We start from the raw sequence: 13,721 nt of genomic DNA on the forward strand, positions 1-13,721 counted from the left end.
AGAAAAATGAGAGGGCAAACTTCCCTGGACAGCAACCTGAAGAAAACAAGCCCAGGCGGCGGCGAAGCCCAGCCGTCGCGAGAGACCAGGCGGCGGCGCGATGCCCAGCCGTCGCGAACGGCGATATGCCCAAGCCGTCGCGGGCGTGATGCCCTAGCGGGAACGGCGAAGCCCAGCCGTCGCGGGCGTGAAGCCCTAGCGGGAGCGGCGATGCCCAGCCGTCGCGGGCGTGATGCCCTAGCGGGAGCGGCGTGAAGCGCTAAAAGAAATTAAGGCGAACTATAATTTAATGAACCAATGCATGAGCGACTTGTGATTGAAGGTAAGTCGCACGTTAAATGGGAGACATATATTGAAGGCAAGCCGCACGTTAAAATGGGAGACATATATATATATTTTAATTTAAAAAAAAAAGCGCTAAAAGAAATTAAGGCGAACTATAATTTAATGAACCAATGCATGAGCGACTTGTGATTGAAGGTAAGTCGCACGTTAAATGGGAGACATATATTGAAGGTAAGCCGCACGTTAAAATGGGAGACATATATATATATTTTAATTTAAAAAAAAATTAAAAGCATTAATCAATCAATGTTATGTTTTTTTAGATTTGTTTTACAGTTGTATAGTGCATGTCAATTTTAATATGGCTTTAGTTGTAATGTTGCAGGCAGTAGTCACATTATACGAACTATAAAATTATCTTATCAAATCAATGTGTATTTTCAAATCATATATACAGGCTTTGTATTATGTTTTTATATAGTCAATAGTAATAAATTTGATTAAATGATTTTATTGTTATGTTCACATAATTTAATTATGATTTAAAGGCTATATAAGTTGTAGATGTAGAGTTTCCTCATATGATTTTCACTGTTTAGTTCACATAATTTACTTGTTATTTATAATTTGCATTCTATCAAATTCATTCGTGGTGTTGTCACAGCAGGCATGAAGACCCGAGATCTTCTTAAGACACTTAGCCCTGCAGCCCGAGGGAGATAGAATGTTGATTATACATTTTAATGTTATAAACATGATTTAATTAATTAGCTTGCTTATTTGCTTAAATTTTTGTTATTTAATGAATTTTTGTTTTTAATTGAATATTTTAATGATTAAATAAAGGGTCTATTTTATGACCTTTTTATTTACTTTAAGTTTTAGAGTTCTTACAATTTTAATAAATATTCGATCCTAAGATGAGTAAAATGTCATGAGTAAAATGTCATTTGAATTTTTTTACAATTAGTTATAAATTTTTGAGGTTTAGATTTTTTATTAAACTAAGGTTGAAAAAAATATTGATATTTTACTTTTTAATTAATTTTAGAGATTTGATATTTTTCATAAATATAAATCCAATGCTGAGTCCAATATATTTGAGTTTGCTTAATTTAGAATTTTTTGTAATTAGTTATGAATTTTTGAAATTTATACATTTAATAAAATTATTTAATTAGAGGGATTTTTTTTTGTACCAAAGTAATTCCAAATCACTAGAAACCTTCCCCAAATATCTGGAATGATTTATGGGAAGAATTTTAAGTGTTCAAAATTTAATTGAAATTTTTTATTATTTTTAATAAATTTTAATTTCACTTATATTTAAATTATAGTCAATCCAGAAGGTTGGTCATGAGGCTTTTACTTTTCCTTTATCAGGCATTTAATTATGATCATTCGAAGCCCTAGTTTGTATTTACCTAATTTAATTTAGGTTTATTCTATTTTTTTATGTTTCAAGCCCCCATAAAGGGCCATATCTTTGTTTTGCATAATTTTATGGTCAAATGAAATCAAACTTGAGTGAAATTAAAACCTAATGTTTATAATGCAATGAGCTTCACTGGTTTTAAGTTTCACCCCTACAGGTGAGTGTGCGGAATTTTTTAGGATTTTTCTAGCTTCTCTTGACAAATCCTTTAATTATTTTTTCTAGATATCACTAGTATTTCAATAGGCTTGAAATTAGTTTTTGCTAAGCCTTACACATGGATAAGTACACCATAGAAAAATGGCAAAACAAATCTAACATGTTTGGATAATTATGAATTCTCAAAGTTATAGGTCTAAAAATGGACCCATCAACTTAAAATATAGGTCAAGACAATCATAAACATAATACCATGGCTTATAAAAATTACTTGGGGTGTATAAAATGCTCAAAAATATTTCACCAAAATTTGTATCTAGTATTACCACTTGACCATGAGAAAATTAAAGAAATTTGATTTCAAACATGTCTAAATTTTTCACAATACGGAGATCAAAATGACGTAAAAATAATTTTTAAAAATAGTAGGGCTCAAGCCCTTTCCAAATGAGCCCAAAAATACTCAATTTAGTAGAAAATTGGATTTTCTATGAAGAAGACTCATGGCATGAGCAAGGTGGCTCGATAGCGGTGGGACACATGGTAATGTGACATTCAGACATGAGGTGGGACATGTGGCACATGATCGTGTTCCACTTAACCACTTAAGAGGCCTATGTGATTGTTGTTTTAAAATGGAAAAAGATTAACGACATAGATTTCAAAACATCACCCAATCGAAACTACGTGTGGTGCACCTCTGAGCCCCAGGGGAGATATGTGATTCTAGGCTGTCCGATCGGCTCAGGTCAAAGAAACGAACGACCCAGATCAATCATATCATTTGGAACTAAAAATTTCAAATGGCCATGAATTTCAAAATTCTCGTGCAAATTTCTCAGAATTTGAAATTTAAGATATTGGCACCTCAATCGTTCAATGTATGGAGTTTGGGGGCTCTATGTATTGAGGAATTAAAGTAATTTCAAAATGATGTTAAAACATAAAATGCAAATATATTACCCACCATTGGATGGAATTGTGAGTTCTTGGACTTGTTTCGCTATTGGAGAAGTCCTCTTCAACTTTATAGAATATCCCTCGAGCCAGTTCTTCTTGGATTGAAAGTTGACATTATATCTCCTCTTTTTCTCTCTATTTCTATCTATCTTCACCAATAGGGACTTTGGAGGCTATGGATGGTGAGAAAATGCATGGAGAAGATAAGGGGAGTAATGGAGAAGGATGAGGAGAGAGCTTGGGGGCTGGAGGTAGCTAAGAGAATGTAATGTGTTGGAATGAGATTTTTAAGCCTTTTTACCCATTTAGAGCCCTAGCTTTTTGAATGGAGGGCTAGGATTGATTGGAAAGGGGTATTGATTGGAAAGGGGTCTTGGATGCTTTTCACCTATCCAAGGTGGTTGAAGTGGACCATAGGTTACGGGTGATGGTGCTTGGAAGGACTGTAATCGTTGGGCGATGGTGGTCAAAAAGACTGTAATCAATGGGTGATAGTGGTCTGAGTGACCATAGTTTATGGGAAGTAGAGGTAGGGAGAATCATAGTAAAGCGATATTGATTGAAAAGACCGTAGTTGGCAGGTGATGGAGGTTGTGATGATTATAGTCAAGCAACTATGGTCTAAAGGATCGTAGTCGGGCAATAGTGGCTAGAAGGATTTAATTGGGTGATAGTATTTGGAAAGACCATAGTCAGGTGATAATGGTCAGAAGGACTATAGTCGAACGACGATGGTCAAAAGGACTGTAATCATGCAATAATAGTTTAAAGGACTGTAGTCGGACGACGATAGTCAAAAAGACTGTAGTCTAATGATGATATGGTTAGAGAGAACATAGTTGGATGATGGGGTTGGAAGGACCATGGCCGAAAGGACCGCAATTGGCCAATGATGGAGGTAAAAAAAAAAACTATAGTTAGGTAACGATGGTTAGAAGGACAAAAGTTTGAGGACGACAATCTGAATGACCGTTGTTGGTGGGCGATAGAGGTTTGAAAGATTGTAGTCAATGAGTGATGGAGATCGTCAAAAATATTGGAGTTGACTGATAGTGATTAGAAGGGCTGTAGTTAAGCGATGAAGATTTGAAAGACTATAGTCCAGTGATGGTGATTGAAAGGACTGTAGTCGGGCGACCAAGGTCGAAAAGATCATAGTTAGATTATAGTGGTCGGAAGAATTATAGTTGGCAGGCGATGGAGATTAGAAAGACTAAAGTCTGGTGACAATGGTAAAAAGGACAGTAGTCAAGCGACGACAGTACTCAAAAGGAACGTAGTCAATTAACGGTTGTTGGAAGGATCGTAGTTGAGAGAAGATGGTCAAAAAAACCATAGTTGAATGATAGCAGTCAAAAGGCGACATTAATATCCAGGCAGAAGTCTGGCAATGGCTAGTGTTCTAGCAAAATAGTGTGCCTTAGAATTTAATTTGGAAGAATTTTTTTGTCTTTTTAATTTTGCATAACCAGAGATATCTAATTTCTTTTATCAATATAAATAATAGTAAAAATAAAATTATTGAACAAAATATTAATATGTATGTTTATATTCATTTTCCAAAAAATAATGTATACTACTCAAGATTTATATAATCATATAATAATTACTTTATCCTGAGTATAAAAAAACTAAAAAAAGGAATCTAAATCTGAATGAATCTTGATCAGTCTCACACTCCTACTTCCTTGCCCTGACATAAAATTATTTAACCATAAATATTGAGCTAAAAAGCTTAGTAGATCACCTAAACCTATAATTAAATTTAAAGAATAGTATATGAGCAATATGCAAACCATAACAATAACATTCATATGATCATTAAATCAGTATAAAAATTGTAAAACTCACATATAATAGTAGTGAAATCTATAAATGATAAAATATTAATGTTTAAAATCCAATAAAACATTGTGAGTGTCAAATCTATAAAGCAATCTTCATATCACTACTATCGATTAGAAGAAAGATCAAATAAAACAGTAATACCAAAATATCGATAAGAACTATCAAAATTATATCAAGACAATAAATTCATATAGTAATGTACATATACAATCCATTTATTATATATTATATCATTATCAAATCATTATATTATGTGTTCAATATGTCACGTGCTTAATGTATAGTGAATTAATAGTAACAAATAATAATGGTGTATATATTAGTAGTAATAATAACAAGAGTCTAGTGATAGGAGTAGTAAAATAATGTAATAATAATAAATCGGTGCAGTAATAAAATTAATGCATCAATAACATACATTTCATCAGTCACACTAAACAAGTAAGAAGTTCTAGTTATCACAGTATTTTCAGTATCTTATTAATATCAATACATTGTTAGCTATATAAATAGAGTCGTCACTCTTTGTCCGTCGACATAGTAATCATCTTCTTCTAACTCTCAATCAGTATATCACATGAATCGATTGAGGATAACACCAAACCACATATTTAAAGGAAAGCTCGTCGGTCAACCATCTTATATAGATCAATCAATCTCCAATTAATGGGTCAACTAGTCTTTATTTGTCTTTTACGTACAATATTATCACAATACTATAATAATAATCACAATTATATATCTACATTCATTTTTAATATATTGCATCAAATAAATCATAATTGAGCTTAATTTCAAAAGTGTAGCATGTCCTAATGGTAGACAACAAAAATTCAGATTTTTAGAATTTAAACAAATTACTTAATATTGCAAAATATAACATTTTGATGCTTTAATTGAACTAAGTCACTATTTTATACGTTAAAATAATTTTTTTAGTTGGCAAAAATCATTGTATTTTTAAAATTTCAAGATGAAAAATCTCAAATAAATACTGAAAATATTCATAATATTATCTCTATAACATATAAAAAATTACGCGGAGAAAGTTGCACCAATATAAAATTATTCTCGTTCTATGGTAATCAAATTATAAATTTGATTGAGAAAATATCAAAAAAAATATATATATAATATTATTGAAACCAGAAATATGGTAAAATATTTTTGCAGTGAGATGATTAAATCTCTCAACTGGGCTGACTGACAAAAATCACTTAGCAATCTCCAAATCCAAGAATTTACTTTCTCTCTCCTCTTTCTCTCTTAATTTTTGTCTCATTTCTTTGTTTGGCCAAATAATGGGATAATGAGATTTAAAAAGTTTTTAATAATGTATTAAGATATTTTGAATATAATAATAACATAAAAATAATATTAATATAATTATTTAATTTATTTAATTTTTAATAGAAAATTTACATAAATCTATTTGGATCCCCATTGATCGTAGAGTTTTTATGAAGCATCTATCCTCAAATGATTTCATAATTAGGTGTTCCTGGGCTCATTGGATTCGTCTCGTCAAGCTGCTCGATTCGACTATAAGCGTGCTATAGTTGAATAGCATTTGGTCATCCATTTTATGTCTTGAACTTTCCAAATGTGCTTCGGGCCCTCGATTCGGACCCATCTGAGCTCGGATTAGATCAAATTTTGTGTCATTGGGTTCATCTTTTGAAGACGTTCAGTTCGACCATAAGTTTGCCGAAATCGTAGATCATATTGCTCTGGATTTAATTTCGAAAATATTTAATCAGAATTTACCTTGATATTTGTGCCCAATAAAAAAAATAATGATATATATACTTCTTCTATATCTACTATTTTTCTGATTATCTTATTTATTATTCTCTTTCTTTTTCTGATTCTCCTACTTCATCCTTCACTAGAAGGAATTTAAAGCCAGACGCCAACGATATTATATTATTCATTAAAGCTAACGACAGTGTAACTAACCCCCACTTCCATCTTCAACACCAACCATACGATCGAGTATCTCCTTCAACTCAACCAACTCTCAGCGTGGACCTGTTCAAAAGGAATTAACTAAATCAATTAATTCATTCAAAGCTGACAGTTTCTTTAAGAGGCAGATTAGCTGAGTAATATTTATTACAGCTTTAATGATCATAATATCTTTTGTAAGCAATTTCGATCATTCAGAGCTCTTTAAATTTCAGAATGTTTTAGTTTTCTTTTTCTTCTTTCCTTTCATACTTTGGGGTAAGTTAAAGAGCTGACCTTGTCTTTAGGGAAAGCCTGGCCTCTCACTTAATTCTGTATCTGTGAGCTGTCCTTCGTCTTTCTCAAGTAGAAGCTTCAATATTTTGGATTATTATGAGCCAACAATCCATGCAGCTAAGTTGTTACATCATGGGAGGCTTATTTTGACTTTGCCAATGCCAAGTCGTGATACAGATGGGTGTCTAGGAAGCTATGTATCGCTTGAACAACTTATGGTAGTATGAAATGAACTAAATGGGGCGGAAATTAGGTACTTGTCAAAATACTTTTCTACACAAATGTTATTTTCATCTCTTAAATGATGTGATAATAATAATAATAATAATAATAATAATAATAATAATAATAATAATAATAATAAACTACTTTTTTGGTAGAAAATCACCTTCAAAAAAGAATAATCTTGATATGTCATCAAAAAATTATCTTGATCGGGCACGAATCTTGACGCAAAATCAAGTTGGAAACTTCAAAAATTAAATTCGGGATCACCTGAACTCTGACTTCAGCAAACTTATAGTTAAACTGAGCGTCTGGGAAATACGAACCCAACGACACCAAATTCGACTCAATCCGAGCCCAAATGAGACCAAATCAAAGACCCAAAGCGTTGTTGGAAAGTTCGTACCCAATTTTGTGTTACCAAACGGTCTCCGAACTTGACGAGCTTATAGTCGAATCGAGCGGCTCAACGATACGAATCCAACGATCCCAAGATCGCTGAAATCTAAAGTTCATGCCACTTCAAAAAATCTATAAATAGACCCTTCATTTCTCTTGAGGGGGGACCAAAGCAAGAAGAGAAGAGAAGGAAGAAGTTCCTCCTCGACCACCGTCGAGGTTTCACCGGACCTTCGCCGGACCACCACCTGAGGCCCTCACCTTCGCCGGACCACCGCAGAACCTTCGCTGGACCACCACCTGAGGCCCTTGCCTTCACTGGACCACCACCTGAGGCCCTCGCCTTTGCCGGACCACCACTTGAGGTCCTCACCTCCGTCAGACCATCGCATGATGTTGTTGCTCCACCGCATCACCACTTGAGGCCCTCACCTCAGCCGGACCACCTCCTGACGCCGTTGATCCGCCAAACCACCACTTGAGGCCCTCGCCTTCGTCGAACCACCATCTGACGTCGTTGCTCTACAGGACCACCACTTGAGTCCCTCACCTCCGCCGGACCACCACCTGACTTTGTTGCTCCGCCGGACCATCACCTAATGTTGTGCTCCGCTGAACCACCACTTGAGTCCCTCACATCCGTTAGACCACCCCCTGACATTGTTGCTCGGTTGGACCACCACTTAAGACCCAAATTTCTATCAGGACACCACCTGATGCCCTGAAGTTCTGCCAAATTATCTCCCTACGATAATGATCTTTTTGACCCCTGTATCCTAGCGACTACGGTCCTTCCAACCTCCATCACAAGATAATGGACTTTCTGACCCCGGTGCCCTGCCGACTACGGTCCTTCCGACCTCCATCACCAGACAATGGTCTTTCTAACCCCTGTCTCCAGCCAACAACAGTCCTTCCGACCTCTATCGCCTACTATGGTCCTTCCAACCTCAATCACAAGAAAATGCTATTTCTAGCTTCTATCCTATTGACTATGGTCGTGCCGACCAAACAAACATGTTTATATTATAACTCCCACCATATAATGCGCTCTATATGATGTATATTTATAACGTCAAGCCAAGGCCTTCTCCCTAAAAAGGGCCTCTTTTGTAATTGACTGCAAATACTAGTGGATTCATTCAAATTGGGCAAGGCCTCGTGGTTTTTCCCCCTTTTTAGTAGTTTTTCACGTAAAAACTCTGATGTCTCTTATAAATGTTACACCCTCTCTCTTATCTGATTGTATGCTGGATCTTCGTACAATGCTAAGATGTTAAACTAAACATTTCTCTACCGTCGCGAATTCTCGATGACATAACAGTTTGGCACCGTCTATGAGAAAGTGATTCTCGACTGCGGGGCAATTATTGCTCCAATCTTAAAAGATAGCCCTTATCAACTTCCTGATATCATTGTTGCATAAATTTCATAAGAATCAGATGCAGACTAGGGGGGCAACTTTGACTTCAACCTTGTCAAAAAGATCCTCCAATACTTTCAATATCAAGATGATATTTCAAGAAAATCCCAGCAAATGCAAGGATACTTTCAATCAATTGCAAGCTTTATATTGTCCATTGCTGAACTTATACTCCTTGGGCAAGGTCTTAATATTGACCTCAAAAATGCAGTAACGGTCTAAAAATTGATAATTTTTTACCTTTAATTTGGGATAGACATGGTGTTTGTCCCCTCCTAATCAAGGCAAAATCAGTCATAGGGGGATTTGATTCGACCTTTTCCACACAGGTTAACATCATTAAGCAAAGGATTTAACATACAACCTCAGATAGGTCTTACATCATTGGTGGATTCTCTCAACCTCTTCTATAAAGGTTAACATCATCGAGCAGGGCTCTGACATATAACCTCGGATAGGTCTTACATCCTTGGTGAATTCTTTCAAGCTCTTCCACACAGGTTAACACCATCGAGCAAAGGCTCAAACATACAACCTCGGATAGGTCTCACATCCTAAGTGGATTCTCTTGGCCTCTTCCATATAGGTTAACATCATCGAGCAGGGCTCTGACATATAACTTCGGATAGGACTTACATCCTTGGTGGATTCTCTCGACCTCTTCTATACAAGTTAATGTCATCAAGCAAGGCTCTGACATACAACCTCGGATAGGTCTTACATCCTTGGTGGATTCTCTTGACCTCTTCCATACAGGTTAACATCATCGAGCAAAAGCTCTGACATATAATCTCGGATAGGTCTCACATCATTGATGGATTCTTTCGACCTCTTCCATATATGTTAACGTCATCAAGGAGGGTTCTGACATACAGCCTCGGATAGGTTTTACATCCTTAGTAGATTCTCTCGACCTCTTTTATACATATTAACATCATCGTGCAAAGACTATAATATAGAATCTCAGATAAGTCTTACAACTTTGGTGGATTCTCTTAACCTCTTTCACACAGGTTAACGTCATTGAACATGGCTCTGACATACAACCTCAGATAGGTCTTACATCCTTGGTGGATTCTCTCGACCTCTTCCATACAAGTTAATGTCATCGAGCAAAGGTTCTGACATACAACCTCGGTTAGATCTTACATCCTTGGTGGATTCTCTCGACCTCTTTCATATAGGTTAACATCGTCGAGCAAAGGCTCCAACATATAACCTCGAATAGGTCTTACAACCTTGGTGAATTCTCTCGACCTATTCCACATAGGTTAACGTCATCGAGCAGGGCTCTGACATACAATCTCAGATCGGTCTTATATTCTTAGTGGATTCTCATGACCTCTTTCATACATGTTAACGTTATCGAACAAAGGCTCTGACATACAACCTTGGATAGGTCTTATATCCTTGGTGGATTCTCTCAATCTCTTTCATATATATTAAGTTCAATGAGCGAGGCTCTGATATACAACTTCGGATAGGTCTTACATCTTTGGTGGATTCTCTCGACCTCTTCTATATAAGTTAGCGTCATCGAGCAAAGGCTCTGATATATAACATTGGATAGGTCTTACATCCTTAGTGGATTCTCTCAACCTCTTTCACAAAGGTTAATGCAATCCAGTAGGGCTCTCACATACAACCTTGGATAGGTATTACATCCTTGGTCGATTCTCTCGACCTCTTTCATACAAGTTAATGTCGTCGAGCAAAGGCTCCGACATACAACCTCAGATAGGTCTTACATTCTTGGTGGATTCTCTCGACCTCTTTCATACAGGTTAACGTTATCGAGCAAAGGCTCCGACATATAACCTCAGATAGGTCTTACATCTTTGGTGGATTCTCTCGACCTCTTCCGCATAAGTTAACAACATCGAGTAGGGATCTGACATATAACCTTGAATAAGCCTTACATCATTAGTGGATTTTCTTGACCTCTTACATACAGGTTAACGTCATCGAGCAAATGCTTCGACATACAATCTCAGATAAGTCTTACATTTTGGTGGATTATCTCAATCTCTTCCATATAGGTTAATGTCAATGAGCGAGGCTCTGACATACAACCTTGGATAGGTCTTACATCCTTGGTTGATTCTTTCAACCTCTTTCATACATGTTAATGTCATCGAGCAGTATTCTGACATACAACCTCGGATAGGTCTTACATCCATGATGGATTCTCTCGACCTCTTCTATACAGGTTAACATCATCGAGCAAAAGCTCTGACATATAACCTCGGATAGGTCTTACATCCTTGGTGAATTCTTTTGATCTTCTCCATATAGGTTAACGTCATCGAGCAAAAGCTCTGACATACAATCTTGGATAGGTCTTACATCATTAGTTGATTCTTTCAACCTCCTCCATTCAAGTTAACGTCATCGAGCAAATACTCTAACAAACAACCTCGAATAAGTCTTACATCCTTAGTGGATTCTTTATATCTCTTTCATAAAGGTTAATGTCATCGGCCAAGGCTTTAACATATAACCTCGGATAGGTTTTACATCCTTTATGATTTCTCTTAACCTTTTCACACAGGTTAATTTCATCGAGCAGTGCTCTAACATACAACCTCGGATAGGTCTTACATCATTGGTGGATTCTTTTAACCACTTCCATATGGGTTAATGTCATCGAGTAAGGCTGTAACATACAATCTCAGATATGTCTTACATCTTTAGTGGATTCTCTCGACCTCTTTCATAAATGTTAACGTCATTGAGCAAATGCTCTGACATACAATCTCGGATAGATCATCCATCCTTGGTGGATCCTTTTAACCTCTTTGATTTAGGTTAATGTCACAAGAATGCCGTTAATTGATTTTCATTGGGCTTCTCCACAAAGTTAAATTTATACCAGTCATTGGATTTCTACCCAATGATGGACTTACATCGATCTTCTACCCGACAATATACTTCTACCCGACGTCGGACTTCTTCCTGCCATCAGACTACTACCCATCGTCGGACTACTACCCTTCAAAGGACTACTTCCTGTCGTCGGACTACTTCCTGTCGTCGGACTACTTCCTGTCGTCGAACTACTACCCATTGTCGAACTTCTTCCCGTCGATGGACTTTCGTCAATCTTCTACCTAACGATATATTTCTATCCGACGTCGGACTTCTACCTGCCATCGAACTACTACCTATCGCTGGACTTCTATCCGTGTATGGACTTTCATTGGTCTTCTATCCGTCTATGGACTTTCATTGGTCTTCTATCCGACGTAGTAATTCTACCCGTTGTCAGACTTCTACCTGTCGATGGACTTTCATCGGTCTTCTACCCGATGCTGAACTTCTACCTGATATCAGACTTTTATCTGCCGTCGGACTACTACCCATCGTTGGACTTCTGCCTGTCGATGGACTTTCATCGATCTTCTACCCAACGCAGTACTTATACCTGTTTTTAGACTTCTGCCTGTCCATGGACTTTCACCAGTCTTCTATCTGATGCTTAACTTCTACCCTACATCAAGCTTCTGTCTGTCATTGGACCACTACCCGTCGTCAGACTTCTACCCGATGTCAGACTTCTACCGGCAGTCAGACTACTACCCGTCATAGGACTTATGCCCGTCGATGGACTTTCATCGATCTTCTACCCAATGCAGTACTTCTACAAGATTTTGAACTTCTACTCGTTGTCGGACTTCTGCCCGTCTATGGTCTTTCGTCGATCTTATACCCGACGTCGGACTTCTGCGTGCCATCAGACTACTACCCATTATCGGACTTCTGCCCGTTGATGGACTTTTGTCAGTCTTATACCTGACACAGTACTTCTACATAACGTTGGACTTTTGCCTGCTATCAGACTTCTACCCATTGATGGACTTTTGTCGGTCTTCTACCTGGCTCCATACTTCTACCCGATGTCGAAGTCCCGCCTATCGATGGACATTTGTCGAGTTTCTACGCGACGTTGAATTTCTACCCATCGTCGTACTTCTCCTTGGCATCATAATTCTGCCAGATGTTGAATTTATGCACATCATCTGACTTTTACTATACGCCAAATTTCCACCCTTCGTCAAACTTCTGTACATCGTCAGACTCCTTCCCGACACAGGATTTCCACCCGTCTATAGTCTTTTCAACCTCCCTCTTTATAATGGTCTCTCCAACCTCCATCGCCAACCAACTAACATCAGAACTCCTCAGGACCTCTCAAAGACATAGAAGGAGAAGGGGAGATCTTCGGACTTTCTTGCAGAGACAGAGGCCTTAGGAAGACCAAGAGAAAGCCTCAATTGTAACAATAGAGGGAGAATGGGGGATCTTCGGACTTTCTTGCACAGAGAGGTGCCTCAGGCCTGGGCAGGGCCAAGGGAATGCCTCAATTGTAAGAATAGAGGGAGAAAGAAGGATCTTCGGACTTTCTTGGAGAGAGAGGGGACTTGAGAGGACCAAGGAAAAGCCTCAATTATAAGAATAAATGGAGGGGAGAAGGTGGAAATTTTTCTTTACCCAAGGGGGTATTTATAGGATAAAAAGAGGGAAAATTTTTTTAAAAATGAAGGGGAAAAGGATTCTATAAACTTTTTGAATTTTCCTAATATTTTTTTGAAATTTTATGGAATTTTTTTGGAATTTGATGTTTTTGGGATCCTCGGACACATTTTTCAATGTTTCATACTCAATTTTGATACTTTCGAAGCTAAACGGGGCTTCTATGATTAAATTTGAGCAACATTTTAACTTTTGAAATGCAATTTTTTG

The sequence above is a fragment of the Dendrobium catenatum genome, unplaced genomic scaffold, assembly GCF_001605985.2.
Source record: "Dendrobium catenatum unplaced genomic scaffold, ASM160598v2 fragScaff_scaffold_621, whole genome shotgun sequence".
NCBI classification, from domain to species: domain Eukaryota; kingdom Viridiplantae; phylum Streptophyta; class Magnoliopsida; order Asparagales; family Orchidaceae; genus Dendrobium; species Dendrobium catenatum.